This window comes from Corylus avellana, chromosome ca6 (assembly GCF_901000735.1).
Source record: "Corylus avellana chromosome ca6, CavTom2PMs-1.0".
Taxonomy (NCBI): Eukaryota; Viridiplantae; Streptophyta; class Magnoliopsida; order Fagales; family Betulaceae; genus Corylus; species Corylus avellana.
In genome coordinates this window covers 20,213,499-20,230,658 of record NC_081546.1, presented here as the reverse complement: position 1 = coordinate 20,230,658, position 17,160 = coordinate 20,213,499, and positions in this window count along the sequence as shown.

Genomic DNA, 17,160 nt, shown 5'->3' with positions numbered 1-17,160 from the left:
TACATTTAATCACCTTGCTCATTTTGTGTCTATTCATTATACATATATAGACACACAAGAATAACATGTATATATATATATATATATATATATAGATGTTATTATTATTATTATATTTGAATACCTCTCAGCCGGATACATCCACCGAAGTGCTACCGGTCCACCAGGTCGGCATTCTCAAACTAAATGCACAACAACATGCACCATGATGGTAAAAAATCCGGGTGGAAATATTCATTCCAGCTTGCACAAAATTATGATAATATCACTCTCGAGTCGGTTTAGATCTAATTCTAACAATGTTTTCAAACATATGCCTCGAAAGAATATCGACAACTCTATGAGTGGCCTAACAACCTTGTTTGGCAAGGATCCATGCAACACAATAGGCATAAGTTGTTGCATGAGTATGTGATTGTCATGACTCTTCAAACCCACTATGGTACGTTCCTTAAGTTTGACACATCGAGAGACATTCGATGCATATCCATCTGGCACTCGTACATCTCTAATCACTTTAAAAAAAGTAGTTTTTTCCTCATTGGACATCGTGGGGCAAGCTGGGGGCAGGTATATTTTCCCATTGTTTTTAGTGAAAGGATGAAATTTTTCTCTCAACCCCATTTTCTGCAGATCCTTACGGGCTTCATGGTTGTCCTTTGTCTTCCCTGTCTTGTCAAGTAGTGTGCCAAGTATATTCTTCATGACTTTTTTTTTTTATGTGCATCACATCGAGATTGTGTCATAACAAATTATCTTTCCAATATGGCAAACTGAAAAAAAAATACTTTTCTTCTTCCACCCAACATCAACATTTGTACTAGCTATATTTTGCGCGGCCTTTTGTCTTTTCTCTCTATGTGCGTTACCGTCCCCTCATTCAAATAATACGTCTAATTACATAAGGATGTCCTCGCCATTTAGCACAACAGACAGACCATCAAGCTCTTGCGTACCGCCAAAAGCTCTTTTGTTCATTCTCCACCTATGATCCATTGGCAATAATCGCCTATGCCCCATATAACTACATTTCTTCCTGTGTGTTAACCATTTAGACCATGTCGAAGCACCACAAATTGGACATGCTTTTTTCCCCTTTGTACTATATCTTGACAAATTTGCATAGGCCGGGAAGTGATTTATTGTCCACATCAATGCCGAGTGCAACACAAAGGACTTCTTCATTGATCCATCAAATGTTCTTACCCCTACATTCCATAATTCTTGTAGTTCTGATATCAGAGGTTGTAAGTAGACATCTACTGCAATTCCAGATGAACTTAGGCCTTGAATAATCAAGGATAAACTAAAATTTTGTTGTTTCACGCACAACCATGGAGGCAAGTTGTACGGAATCACCATGACCGGCCAAGTGCTGTGGGTTGTACTCATGTTACTGAATGAATTAAATCCATCTAATGTTAGTCCAAGCCTTACATTGCGTGGATCTGATGCAAATTCTGGGTGTTTCTCATCGAATGACTTCCATGCTTTACTGTCCTCCGGATGCCTCAAGACTCCATCTTTTATGTGCCCATCAGCGTGCCATCTCATATGGGCAACGGTATCTTGTGACATAAACAACCTTTGCAAGTGTAGTATCAATGGAAACTATCGCAACGCCTTAATGGGACATCTTTTAGATGGTCGGGACTACCCATCTTCACCGCTCTAATATCATCCTTCCACTTTGATAATCTGCATTTTGTACAGAAATCTAAATGCTCGATATCCTTCCAGAATAACATACAGTCATTTCGACAAACCAAAATCTTCTCATATCCAAGCCCCAAGTCCGTCAAACACTTTTTGGTCTCATATGTATTTTTTGGCAAGGCTTCACCATCTGTCGGGAGCAACTGATTGATTAACTCAAGCAATGATGTGAATATAGTGTTACTAATTCCACTATACACTTCAAATTATACAGATGTACAATAGCACCTAGCTTGCTATATTTGGTTTTATCATGTAGTGGCTTTTCTGATTCCATACGCAAGTTATAGTATTTTCTCAAGGCTCATCATCAACTACGTCCTGTACTGACTCTACAACATCAGGTTGCGCTTCCATGTGACCAGCAAATTCGTCTGCTCTTGACGCGTGCATGCCGAAAACATCACGGAGCATGGCATTCATAGTTCTCGATTCTTCAGGTACGGGGGCCGAAGAAGATCCTTCTATTGTTGGTTCTCTTTGATTAGTAACAATATCACACATCCTTTCTCCATGGAACATCCATTCGGTGTAACTAGGCAAAATACTAGGTCCACCTGTTAAATGTGTGAAAACCAACTCTGGACTGAGAATCTTGTTGAGTTTACATTTCTTACATGGGCAGATTATGTACTCCTTATTTGTAGATTTGCTAACTAAAAATTCCACCAATGACTTGGCTCCATTCACATACTCTTCCGAACCCCTAAACTTTGTCATCCAACTCTTATCTATAGCGTAACTACATTATAACTAAACAACATGTATTCGTAAAGCTATGTATGATATGCTTTTATACAAAATAAGATATATGTCCTTATGATGTATAAAAATGTCATGAAAAGTTTTATTTTCTTTGTCAGCCCATTTTTACACATGGTGGTGTCTCATCTCTCATGCTAGCTTGGTAGTGCAGTAGTAGTAAATGTGTTCTAGGGTTTCAAATAAGCATAGCAATCTGACTTTTAGAAAAGATTCAGAATCAATCAAATAATCCTAACCAAAATTGGAAGTTGATAAAGTTTACATACCGCAGTACAAGCTGTTTAATCTTGGGCTAATTACTCTTTCTTGAGTTGATTCTTGACCAATCGATTGGATTTACCTACCAAAAGAGCTCATACAAATCCCTGCAGTATAAGTGGGTTTCCATGTTAAGCTTTAATCGCCTTTTAAGTACATTGCTAAAATGATGGAAATATAGTTAGGTCTTGTATTCATCGGCGAAAGAAGTGAAGTGGCAGATCAATAGGACCACACTAATCGGAGAACAATAAACCAAACATTTTAGACTAAAAAATTGGAAAAAAAAAAAAAAAATTAATCAAACAAACAAGTGGAGCAACAAACCACCTATTGTTGTACAGGGTGAGGTGACCTCTTTGACCAAATGAATTCCAATCAAAATTATTTGCAATCCCTATTCTGTGTCGTCTTTATTCACTCTCAAATCCCCAACCCTCTTAAGGCCTAAACCTCACTTCTTTTTAGGTACCCAAGCCACTTTTGCTCCAGCAGCTAATGAATCATTTCCAGACCACAAAAATCTATTAAATTTCTTTTCTATTGGTCTAATAACCTTTTTAGGAAGAATAAAGATACAATATAGCACAAAGTAGAGTAGTTGCAACCTTGCTAAAAAATATAGCTTTTTGGAAAGCCAGAGTTAATTATAGCCATGATTTTTTTATTAACTTATTACAATCATGAGCTATAAGCTTCCTTGATATCATAGGAACTCCCACATATTTGACTGGCAATTTACCTTCCTTGAATTGCAAGCACTCATTTAGTACATTCTTTGTTTCAAAACATAAAATACCATGTTCAGTTGTAATATCATAAATGGAAGAACTTTAGCCACTTGCAGTTATAAATAACACTTGAAAAACATCCTCCTACTTCAATCCATTGAACCCATATGAAGCAGGAATACTTTTCAAAAAATATCCCATCAAAAATAAGAACAGAACACAAACCACTAAATATTAGTAACATATAACTAGATTAGTGAAATTAAAATCATTGATTTTCATTATTTCCACCATCATACAGAAATTCCTTACAGTCCAAAAAAAGATTAACACCGTTGACCATTACATTATTTCTTTCTTTCTTCAAAATTTCGTAATTGTAATACTGTAATTGACTAATCCTAGTATTGATCTGAAATAATCTCATTAACATGTCACATATTAGAGTATAGAAAACAAAAAAGGAAGCACTAAATACCTGGGCGCCGGGGGAGTGAGAGAGAGAGAGGGACCTAGGCACCGGGGAGCGAGAGAGAGAAGGAGCTGATGATGAGAGGGGCCGATGGAAGGGGGGAAAGGGATCTGATAAGTAGAGGGTTTTTCGGCTGGTAAGAGAGAGGGGTAGATGGTGGGTGGGATTGGTGGGGTACTCGGCGCCGGAGAGAGAGAGAGATAGGGTATTGGAGATGGAAAGGGGGGACTGCGGGGGAGAGGGAAAATAATTAAGGGGAAAATGAGCAGGCGCAAGGGAGAGGGAAAGTTAAATGCTCCCCAAAAGTAATTTCAAGGCCATCCAAGTTGTCCTGACTCTAGTGCTTGACAAAGCGTTTCAATTAAGGATACCACCTGGCATGCCTTTAATTTGGGGTGCTTGACAAGAAGTTTTTCCTAATTGGTTGATGCTGTCAAAGCATGCCCACTGCAGGCGCCATCTGCATCACTCTAACAATTTTGGGGCTTACATAAAAGCTGCCCTAATTGGGTCATAGCAAGCCACCGTAATTGGGCACGCTATGGAAGACACCCTTAATTAGGGGCACTTGCTAGCCAAGTGTCCCTAATTAAGGGTGCTTGGATAGCAAGCGCCCCGAATTAAGTGCGCCTTGCCAGAAAACGCCCTTAATTATTTAAATTGGGGCGTGCCCTCTTGGAACCCCCCTTTTTTAGGGGGCGTTTTTCTACCCAAGCGTTGTTAATTTTATTTCGGGTCATTTACACATTAAAACGTCCCCATAAAGGGATGTCTTGTTAAAGCGCCCCTATTTCAAGCGCTAGTAAACCTTATTTTTTTGGTAGTGAACACTCCTTTTATAAGGAATGATAAGTGTCAAATATTGCATATTTGAGCCCCTTAATTTACATTTGTTAGTCGTTTAGTTGCAACCTAATCTGATGTTTTGTTTTAGTTCTACGAGTATAGTGTTTTGCAGGCTGCTAAGGGAAAATTGCAGACTTAATGCAAAAAATACAAAAGCTGAAAAAAGAGCCATCAACGGAAGTGGGATCGAGCACACAACCCTACGCTCGACCGCATCTACGCTCGAGCCTAGCAGGGTTGCACTCAAGCGCACCCGCAAGAGGAAAAACGCATGCACGGGTGCGCTCGAGCGCACTGGCCATGCGATCGAGTGCACTTACTAGTTCCAACTCAGCGCCCTTTTTTTAGGGCGAAACCGTAGAAAAACCCTAGAAAGCCCTATAAAAAGCAAGAGAAATCAGAGAAAAGGAGGCGGGAGATAGAGGACAAAAATTTCACACTAGCCTTCCCTTAGCTTAGTTTTCCTTTATATTTAGGATTTATTTTCCATAGTTATGTATAGCTAATTCCTCAACAAAGGTTGAGGATGAAGCCTCAACGATGAAGAGTAACCATATTTTCTTGTAAGTTGATATTTTCTGAATATATGGGTTTTGATATTTTAATTGTTCTACTTCAATTCAATTAATGAGATGATTCTTGGATATGAGTTCAATCATGTTTTTTTCATGATTTAAGATAGTTTCTATTCATTGATTTGCTTGGGTTTTCATTTATCAAAACATTGGATATCCATTGTGTTTCGTTCTACAGATAAATTTGATAATTCTTTGAAGCAAAGTAGAACATACATAATGTTTTGATGCTGAGAAATTCGAATATATTGACGACGATGAGAATATATTGCTATGATTTGGTGGCTGTGGATTCCAAAACCTTAGTACTTTGTCTTTTGACTAATTTCACTTTGTTTAGTTTATGTTTTTATTTTTTGTTCAAAAATCACTCACCTTTAGGAACTAGGTTAAGCTTTAATTGGTTTAGATATAATTGTGTGTTTGCAAGGGCCTTGTACTCGGATTCAGTGCTTGAACGAGATACAGTGGGCTGTTTCTTGGAGCTCTATGTCAATAAGTTTCTACCAAGGAAGATGCAATACCCTGAGCTTGAGCGTCTATCGTCTGGAAATCCTACCCAGTCAGAGTCAAAGAATGCGACAAGGGCTGATGTAGATTTCTTGTGAATATAAAGACCATGGTCAAAAGAGCGCTTTAGGTATCATAATATTCTTTTTACAACAGACCAGTGAACATCTCTAGGATCCTACACGAATTGGGAGACTTTATTTACATTTAACCGATATCTGGCCGTGTCAAACAGAGGTACTGGAGGGATCCTATAGTGCTCCTGTATAGAGATGGATCAGTCATTGTGGTGCCCATGAATTTGCTCGATACTGCAGACGACGACATTGGAGAGCCAATTGGTTTGGCTTGTGACATATTGGTTTTGTTGAGCAAGTCACTAATGTAACGTCGAGATAGTCGAAGACCTCCATTTTCCCATGTAGCCCTAACACCTAAAAAGAAATGAAGAGGCCCCAAATCTTTTAGAGCAAATTCAAAGTTGAGATCCTATATTAGCTGAGATACAGCACCACGGTTAGGACTAGTAATTATAATGTCATCAACATAGATTAAGACATAAATAACTAGTGTAGTATTGCGAAGCATAAACAGAGATGAATCTGACTTCGACCTATGAAATTCCAGCTCGTGTAACCTTGTGCTTAGATGAGAGAACCAAGCTCGAGGTGCATGTTTAAGGCCATATAAAGCTTTGTGTAACTTGTAGACGGCATTAGGAAATTTTGGATGAGCAAACCCGAGTGGCTGTGACATGTAAACATCTTCTTGAAGAGCCCCATGTAAAAATGCATTGTTTACATCAATTTGATGTATAGGCCAGCCAGCAGTCACGGCAATGGTTAATACTGTGCGTATGGTTATTGGTTTGACAACCGGGCTGTACGTTTCATCAAACTCTATTCTAGGTTGTTGATGAAACTCCTTGGCAACTAACCTGGCTTTGTATCGCTCAGTATTACCATCAACTTTCCGTTTGATGCGAAACACCCATTTTGCACCCAACAATGTTCATAGAGGGAGAAGCAAGAACAAGTGTCCAGGTTCCATTTTGAAGAAGGGCATCAAACTCCTTATTCATGGCTATTCTCCATTCAGGATATTTTACTGCACTTAAGAAGCAGGTGGGCTCAACTTCAGACTTAGAGAGAGATGCAGTGAAGGCCGTTGGGGCTAGATACAGCACAGTTCCATCAGAAAATGACTTGGGCTTGTAAATCTGATTTTGTGAACGTGTGGTCATTGGGTGAACACGTGGCGGAGCCACTGGCAGTGATGGAGAGTCTGAGGAAGCAATAGATGGGGGAGATGGAGGTGGGGAGGGTATATCTTGATTGTAGTTGATGACAGGCTCAAACACGGCAGATGTGGAGGCTGCGGAAATGCTACTTGAAGGTATAGGAGGAATGATAACAGTTGGAGAAGGAGCTGATTTTGACGGAGTGAAATTAGCAAAAGGGAAGGAGGATTCGTTAAATATGACATGTCAAGCAATGTAAACACATCCAGATTTAACGTTGAGACACTTTTATAACCATGATGATTTTTGCTGTAACCAATAAACACACATGACTGAGATCGAAAAGAGAACTTGTTGCTATTATAAGGCCTGAGAAATGGCCAACACTCACAGTCAAATATTTTCAAAAATTGATAATCAGGACGACTTTGAAAGAGGATATCAAATGGTGTTCTGTTTTTGGTGACAGGGGATGGGAGACGATTTATCAAGTAGCAGGATGTTTGAAATGCATCATCCCATAGAGAAAGAGGTGCCGATGCGTAAGCCAATAGAGCTAGGCCCGTGTCAATGATATGGCGATGCTTACGTTTTACGGATCCCATTTGATGATGAGTGTGAGGACAACTAAACCAATAGGAAACTCTAATGGAGGTGAGTTTGTTGCGAAGTGGGAGAAATTCTCCACCATTGTCACTTTGAACTGATGCAATGTTATATGAGAAAAAATTTTCAACCATAGTTTTGAACCGTAGAAATACATGAGTAACATCAGATTTCATATTGATAGGAAAAAGCCAAGTGTATTTGTTGTAGTCATCCACAATGCAGAGATAATATCGATTATTATTGATTGAAGGCATTGGAGAAGGACCCCATACATCAAGAAATAATAATTGTAATGGACAACTAGACCTAGACAATGAATTTGAAAAATGTAGACGATGACTTTTGCCCATTTAACAGGAGGAGCACACAACTGTGGCTTTGGAGGAGTAAACGAGCAGCTTATTGGAAGCAAGAACTTGACGAACAATGGATAAAGCAGGATAACCCAAACGGTTGTGCCATTGATCTACCAAGGCTCTCTCACCATGCAGCAAATTCAGATGTAGGAAAAGAGTGTTTGGATCACATGAAGATAAGCATGAAGTTAGAATTTCAAATGAAGATAAAGTCTTGGATGAAGATAAAGCTACAGATCAAGATAATCAAACAATCTTATCATAATCCTCTTGTAGCAATAGAACACTAAGACTAGATTATATATTTGAATTAGATGTAGATATCTAAACAAATTGTATATCCTATGAGTTTATAAATACAGCAACTGCACTACGTATTTGGTAGGCAGTAAATACATCAAAAACAGAAAATTCTATATGGTATCAAAGCAAACAGGCTAACAAAAAAAAAAAAAAAAAAAAAAAGAAGAAAGAAAGAAGAAGAAAGAAAGAAATTGGTGAGTTGAAAAAAAAAAAGAAAAGAAAAAGCCCGAAGTGGCAGATGTTTTGGCCCTTGTGGCCCGTAGTTGGTTCATTCCAACCACAGTTGCCAATGTCAAAATTCCAGCCAAAAGTTGCCGATGTCAAAATTCTGGTAAAAGTAACCGATTCCGGCCAAAAAGTTGCCAATGTTCAAATTCCGGCGGTTCAAGTTCAAGAACAGCCGATCTTTCAATCAGGCGCCATCAACTCTAGCCACTCGATGTTCAAGATCAACGATCGCTAACGGACCGTTCATCTTGCGGGGGCATGTTAAGGACATAAATCCATAAATATTGATTTGTATTCTCTAAATCAAGGGATTGAGATAATATTTGTTAACCCGATTTAAGGGATATGATTGTATTTGAAATATTTCAAATCATATGTAAAGCTCTATAAATAGAGCAGTGTACTTAAATTATAAATCAAGGAAATATGTGACCTATTAAGGCTTTGATGTGTGCCAAACTACCGTCTTTCTCTCTTTCATTTATTTCATATTATTTTGCTTTCTATTTATCTTATTATATGATTCTATACTCTCATCATGTTCCCGTTTTAACGGGATATCCAATGGGGAAGGCAGTAACTTCACGTTACATTCCCGTTTTGATGGGGCATTGCACGGTACTTCCATGCAGTGCAAGAATATATATTTTGTGTCATGTGCTCGTCAAGATCACTTCACGTTATGTCCTTGTTTTGACAGGACATTGCACAGAACCTCTAGGAAGCTCAGTTTTACTTCACGTCACATACTTGTCTTGACGAGCCATTGAACGGCATTTTCTGAGAGCTCACTTTTACCTCACGTTAGGTTTCCGTTTTGACAAGCATCTAACGGGAAACCACCAAGGACAGTTTCCACTTACATTTTTCATCTTGAAACACAAGAAAGACGAAAAGATATACAAGCAAACTTTTGTACATTGAATGAGGCCAATTTATAAAACCTAACAATTACTTGTATATGATTTATAACAAATTCATCCAGTCTCGCAGTCCTGCATACAGAGTAGTTTTGGGTGCATGATTTTCTGAACCACAGAAGTTTTGTCAAATATTAATACCAAAACTGTAGCCACACTATTTCTGAGATTGGAATCAACTAGTACTGTTTGCTTTATAAAGTTTGAGGATGCCAAAATATTCTACTATATACAGAGAGCTATAAAAATGTTGTATGTGAAATGAGGCACCTAATGATGAGATCAGGTGAAGCACAGAAAAACCTTCTATTGTACAGCATGTCCCAAATTTCCTGAAACAACCTTTTTTTTTTTTTTTTTCCTTCTCATGAAATGAGAAATTAGAGCATTCTTTCTCACTCTATCTTTAGGAATTTCAGTTGCGAAGAAAGAATCAATTAATTGGACATATATTTTTAGCCTCTATTGGAGATTATGCAGGGGTATTCCAACTAATATAGAAAAGAAAAATAGTAACAATAACAGTGAGTAGATTAAGCCGCATGAATAAATGAATCTAATTCTCTAGCTATAGGATCTAACACAAGCATGTCTTTGAGAAACAAGCTTCTCCAATTAGAACAATTATTCTAGAATTGAAACTGCGTTTACATTGACTTAATTAACCTTAGTATCCTAGGCCCTCTTCTAAGCTTTATCTTAGCTTATTTTGGGTCTCTAAACTCTCTTTATATGGGGGATCGATGTGTAAGATTAACATTGGTGCAAAGATATCATGCACCACATGCTGTGCCGCATCCGGCGGAGCATCCGCCCCCGTAGTACTCGGTGTCGTTGGTAGAAGTTTTCTCCTTGGATACACCATCAGCACAAGAGAAAATTATGACCGAGATTAAAGAAATGGAAACCAAAGCGAGCCAGAAGAGTAGGCAAGCATGACCAATATCGCCAACAGCTCCATCCAAGTTGATAGCCTCTGTGATCAGTTGCCTCACCATCTACTAGAGCTTCTTCCTCCCTCCCTTTCTCTGTGGGGAATGAGTATGTGGATAACCGATTTGCTCTTTGGAAGTAGTGAGCATCTTTACCCACTTGGGTTTCTTATATAAAAGCTCTAAGGTCAATGTTTCAAGATAAATTATTTGCCCTATGGTCCATTAACACTTAATTAGTGGGATCCCCCTTTCTCTCTCTCTCTCCTGCTTTAGGACTTCATGTGATTCTGTTTGCTTTGCACTAGAATTGGCAGGCAAAACCACGAGTTTTGACATGAACAACAGTGGGTCAACTTTACCACTACAAACTATAATGGTGACAACCTCCCCAACCCTTAACCCCCCCCCCCCTCCCCTCCCGTCCCCAATAATTGTACTATTTTTTCATTATGTTCAAAAAAAAAAAAACTATAAGGGTTGGCATTGATATATCCCACTATTTTTTTCTCATAGAATTGAGATGGGTGGAAGCTAACATGGCTTAGAAATCGTCATTTAGATGATGCAGCAGGCAGAAAAGTCATGATTGGAGGTATTGGTTAAAGAGTCTAGTCAGAACTTGTAATTATCAAATTGGCTCACACGTTTCAATAGCTCAATAATTATGGCTTAACACTTTTAATTACTGGATGTTGACTTGGGGAGGCTGGAACTAGTCCAATTGAATCTCTGGAAAAGTGTTCATTAGGGATTTAAAATGTAATTATTGGCTTAAGTGGATTCTTCTTGTAGCCACTTTTCTTAAAAGAGAACAATAATAGCTTAAAATAACATTATTAAGGATGTACATATCAGTTAAGTAGACTGTGGAGGCCAATAAGGGATTAGCCTCGGCCTTTACAACTCCAAAAAGTTTCGAAGACTTGTACAGGTTCTTTGTTTTCCTTTTAATATAGTTTCCTCGTTATTTGTTTAAAAAAAGAAATCCACTCAACATCACAAGTACAATTGTAGGTTCTGTATCCAGGCGAAGATTCTGAATGAAGTGGTACCCTCTTCCAATTTACTTAACACTCGCCGGAGAAGGAATTTTATACCAATAATTAAGGGATGTAATGGAGCTGAATTGAGCTAAGTATTTAGCTATTTGAACTTGGCTCAAAAAGCATAACATAGATTTGAATTAGGTCGAATTGAGCTTTAGGAATATGTTCAAACTCGACTTGATAAAAAAGAACTAAGTTCAAGCACGAGATTATGATTTTCTATTAGGCAAATTAACATTAATTCTACGGTATAAAATTTCCAAGCCGAACATTATAAAATTTACATAGGTATAACAAAAAATTTGGTCATTAGAAACCAAACTTTTAGCAACAATTCAATTTGTCATTGATAAGTGCTTATTAGCGAGGACTCAAAAGTGTCACTAAAAGTCACTGCTAAGTTTATAAAAAAATTCCTATTAGAGACAACATTTTGGGTCGTTGCTAATAACTTGGCGATAATATTTTTCCGTGCACGTTAAGCTATTAGTGCGAACATTTTTCTATTAGCGACGACAATAGTCATTGCAAATAATAACATACCAACGATGACAATAATGTTTTTGCAAATGTTGTATATAAATTTTTTTTAAAAAAAAAAAAAAAAAAAAAAAAAACTCACATAAGTGACGGCACGTGTCGCCACTGATAGTCTATTTGAAATTTTTTTTAAAAGAAAATTGAAACTCACATCAACGATATACAGTTATCAACGATCGCTCAAATGTCATTGTTGATGATATAAACTCAAATGACTTACATGAAGCATTTTTAGCGACGACATGTAATGTTATTCGCGATGGTAAATATCATTAAAAGATAATGATGTATTAACAACAATAGTAAAGTTGTCACTGATAACCAATATTGATGATGCAACAATAACAACTTGTCGTCAGTAAAAGTCATTAGAGACAAATTTTGAACTTTTAGCAACGACTTTTTTCGTCTTTTCCTAGTGTCTATATAACAATATATATTATTCTACAACTAACATACATATATATGTACATGTGTATGTATAATTAGAATACATATATATGTCCCCCGCCCCACATATATCTATCTATCACTATGAGGTATTTCAGTTAGCTCTTATGTGTTATATGTTCAACTCCTAGTATATTGAAAGAAAAAAATCTTCTTCTATGAGATTGTATCTCTGATGTAGTAACGTCACGTGAAAATTAGAAGTTTCTATTTACGTTTTTGCTTGTTCAAGTATCAGGATGTCACACAAATAACACTCAAGAGGTTACTCACAACGATGTGAATCTTGCTCATAGCAATTGAAAGGACCGGATTCCAAACCCAATGCCTTCATCCACAATTATGCAGGAATTAAAAAACAAACCAATCACAATGACAACTAAGCACACAATCAACACCCGATTTTTTGTGACAAAGTAGAAACCTTTTGAAATATTAAAGGTAAAACTATTCTAGGACAATCAAACTTAGGAAATCACTCACTATAGAAAAACATGCATAGTAAACTAACGAATTCCTTGTAAAATACTAACAACCTTAGTATGTAGAAAAACTTCTCGCATGCCTCCCTGTCTCCTCAACAACTCTACCTCCTCATTCGACTATATTCTATACGTGAGTTTCTTACCGACCTATCGATAGCCTTCAAGCGGTTGAAGATTTGGTAATGGTGTGTGGTTTGAAATACATAGTCCAAGAGAGGGAAAGTAATGGAAGCTTTCAACAATACCTCTCTTGGTACACAACAAAGGTGAAGCTAAGCTATCTCTCAAAAGGTTCAAAAAACCTTTGCTTGCTTAACCTTAGACTAAGAACATCCTTAAAGTATTTATAGGATGAAGAAACCCATTGCTCCTGCTTCATCCTCATCACCTTGATTGTCTTCCTCTTCCGAGATGGATGGAGAGGGTTGATGACGACGTCCTCTACGACCACCAAGATTAGCCAATTGGGTAGTGAGGGTCTCAATTTGATTCCCCAAAACCGCAAATCGTTCATCCACGAGTTGTCGATGTGCCGCTGCTTGTTCTTCCCGAATTGATTCCTCACGTTCATACACGTTTTCAAAGTTTGCATAATGGTTACCCCTTCCCCTTGTGATTGGCGGTGCAATGGAAAGGAACCTGACTCTGATACCAATTGATGCAACGTATGATAGTGATGGACAAGAAAACAGCAAGTAGAAGTGATAAATATTCCTAAGATTGTGAGACTATCAACAAAATCAAATAAATCTTCTCAAAATGATAGATGATATCTAGGGTTTGAAGGAAAATCATGAAGAATCTCAACTCGAAGTATTCTTATTGAAGAAAACCAAATTATAACCAAAAACTATATTCTTGGGGTTATAAGCATGTATTTATAGCTCCAAAAGTCCTAAACCTATAAGGAAACATATTTAAAGTCAATTTAAACAACAACTACGCTGGATGTCTAGACGGGACATAGGGCCGTCTGGACAAGCAGAAGAGAAAAGCAGTAAATTGCAAAAAATAACATAGGCGTCGGACTTGTGGCAGACAAACCCCAGACAAGGATACTCGGGTTGGCTTTCATCCAAATGAGATTGCAGTCGAGCTCCAGAGGAGGACTCTCCGGTTAAGCCTCGTTCAGACTTGCGGCATACAAGCTTCAGACAAACCTCTCAAGATCACGGCCGTCGGGATATATGCTGTCCGTGTTCAGACGGTAGTGACCCAAATAATTAACTAAGCTTAGATAGCTTTGTTAGAGGGTTAGTTTGATTTTTGAGTCACTAAGGACAACTAGAAGGGCACTTTGGAAATTTTGGATTTTCTGACTGGATGTACGCCTCTGTCTTTTGTAAAGGACGTACGCAGGGACCACCATATGTACGCCTACAAAAAAGTACAAGGACATACGCCTAGGGACCACTGGGGCGTACACTGCTTTTTGGAAAACCCCTAGATAATACCTGGATGAACACCACAGCCTTTGGACCGTTGTGTCAACAGTACCGAACGTATGCCCCAATAGTATCAGACGTCCGCTACTTTTCAAAATAGTTGATAGCACCCTCTACTTTTTCTCACCTATAAGTACCCCCCTTACCTTCTACCTCTTACACCCCTTTTTGCCCCCAGGCTCCTAGAAACTTTGTGAAAGTGTGTTCTTGTGACTTTTGTGAGTTTTTGTGAAGGAGGAGAGGTGGTTCTTGAAAGTTGCTTCTAGGAGGTAACCCTCTATAATTAAATTTTCTTTCTATGTCGTTATGCTCTTTAAACGCTTGATTAGACTAGCTTAGTTGTTGTTTTGAGTTTCTAGCTAGGTTATGCTTTAATCTTGCCAAATTAGTGTTTTACCTTTATCGAACATGTTTTCATATGCATGGAGACCTTATTTTTAGATAGGAAGTCTCGAACATGTTTTCATATGCATGGAGACCTTATTTTGAGATAAGAAGTCTTAGAAAGCCTTTTGATAACATTAGAAATTGGTTTGGGAGGATAGGAGGATGCATGGACAAAATGGGGTTCCACCTGAAAACCTTTTGGGCGGACGTACGGTCAGAAGCATTCTAGGGAACGCTATTTTGGCCAGTCGTTAGATAGCTCCTGTTTTCATGCTTTAGGGCTGTTTTAGTCAGACTAGGACTAATAGAAGGATTTCCTCAGATTTGGAGAACCCAGACCTTTTGGAGGAATATTCGGAGACTTGTTCGACTTAGGTGAGTTTGAACTCACATAATTCTACCATTTATTTTCCCACATTGCACGTCTATTTTGTGTACCAAAACATGCATATTTGCAACTATCACGAATTACACTTTATCGCACATGAACTCTAGCTTTTTGTGGAAAAACATTGTACTGAATATGTTAATGAAAGTAAGACTTGTGAAAAAGGCATGCATGTAAAATACAAATAAGATTAATTGCATTGTATGACATGGTACACCGGTATGTGCGAGATAACGGCCATGGGCTTACTATACATGTTAACTTTATGGCCAAATGTATGTGTTATATGGGCCTTGGATCCAATGGTTGTTTCGTGACCGGCGCAGCTTTAACGGGCGGTCACTACAAGATGGACATCATTAGTGGTGTGGGCCAACCGAGGTCAGACTCTATCGTGCCGCTAATGGGATGGAAGGTAGCGTTTAATATCTGGGGCACTAGTGTTGTATTACAGGTTCCTCGAGATAGTGCCAACTCTGCTGAGAATGGGTAATATCTCAGGTAAGCCATACTGTTGAACTATCACTGTTACTCTATATCATATGCATATATCACATATCTATATCACGCCTATGGAAAACTGTCATGATGAAATTGTTGTATACTTTATAAAATAGAATTCATCACTAAACTAGCATGGGTATTATCTACGTTAACATTCACTAAATCTTTAGACTTACCCCATTTATTTTATGTTTTTCCCCCTCCATTACAAATAATTACATGGTTTAGCTAGCATAGACGAGGATGCCTATGGGCCGGACAAGGGTGATTGCGTAAAACCTTATCCGAGTCATTTTTTGAGGATATGGACTTAGTTTGATTGAAGTCCATGTGGGATGACGGAGGAACCACCCGAGCAAAGATGATTGAGATTATTATTTCTTTAGCATTGCTTAAGCTTAGGATTTGATATGTTGATCTTTTGTAAGACAATTCTGATTTGGGATGTAATCCTTTATTTTGATGATGGTCTAATGACCTATAAATTCGATGACTTCTTTTATATTATGAGGAATTCTGTTTACTCTGGTGTATGCATGTGTGAATGTTTTATTATTACTCTCTATTCCTATAGTTTAGAAAGTCTTCCACTGAACTCTCTCGATTATAAGAGGTTGTGAATCCCTAAGTCTTGTCTAGTGTGGGGCAGGGCTGAGAGACGAACCATGGGATCAATTACCAGTTAATTGATTTGCCCATCGGGGTCGTTACAGGACAGGTTTCGGCTTCCTTGCACGTTTATGATCTCACTACAAAAAAACGATTTTTTATTGACATAGATTTTCTGGCGTGTCAGGTAGTCTGACACGTCAGTAAATCCTCCTGACGGGGCAATTTTGACGTGTTTCATGCGTTAATATTGTGGGTGTTAGGAATGGAAAATTTCTGACGTGCCAAAGATGGCACGTCAGAAATTCCTGACGTGTTAGATCTAACACGTCAAAAAATTCTAACGTGTTGGATTTAACACGTCAAAAAATTTTCCTGACGTGTCAATTTTTGACACGTCATGAATTTCTGACGTGTTAAAATATAACACGTCAGAAATTTCCTGACGTGTCAAAATTAACACGTCAGGAAATTTAAAAATTAATTAAAAAATAATAATTTTTTTTTTAATTTTTCTGGAATTTTTTTTCAATTAAAAAATGTATTAATTTAATTTTTTTTTCTTTTGTAATTTTTTGAGTGGTGCAGAGAAACGAATTTCTCTGCACCACTCATTTCTCTGCACCACTGGTGCAGTGAAGTGGTGCAGAGAAACCCAACAAATTTGTTGGGTTTCTCTGCAGAGAAGATTTTAAAACCATGAAAAAATTTTCTCGTTTCTGCAAAAATTTTCTTCAAAATATTTTCTCCGTTTTCTCACTTCTTTTCGATCTCCATTTTCAAAAACCCAAACTTACACTGAAAAATCTTCAAACAATCAAAAACCCAAATCAAAAAATCAA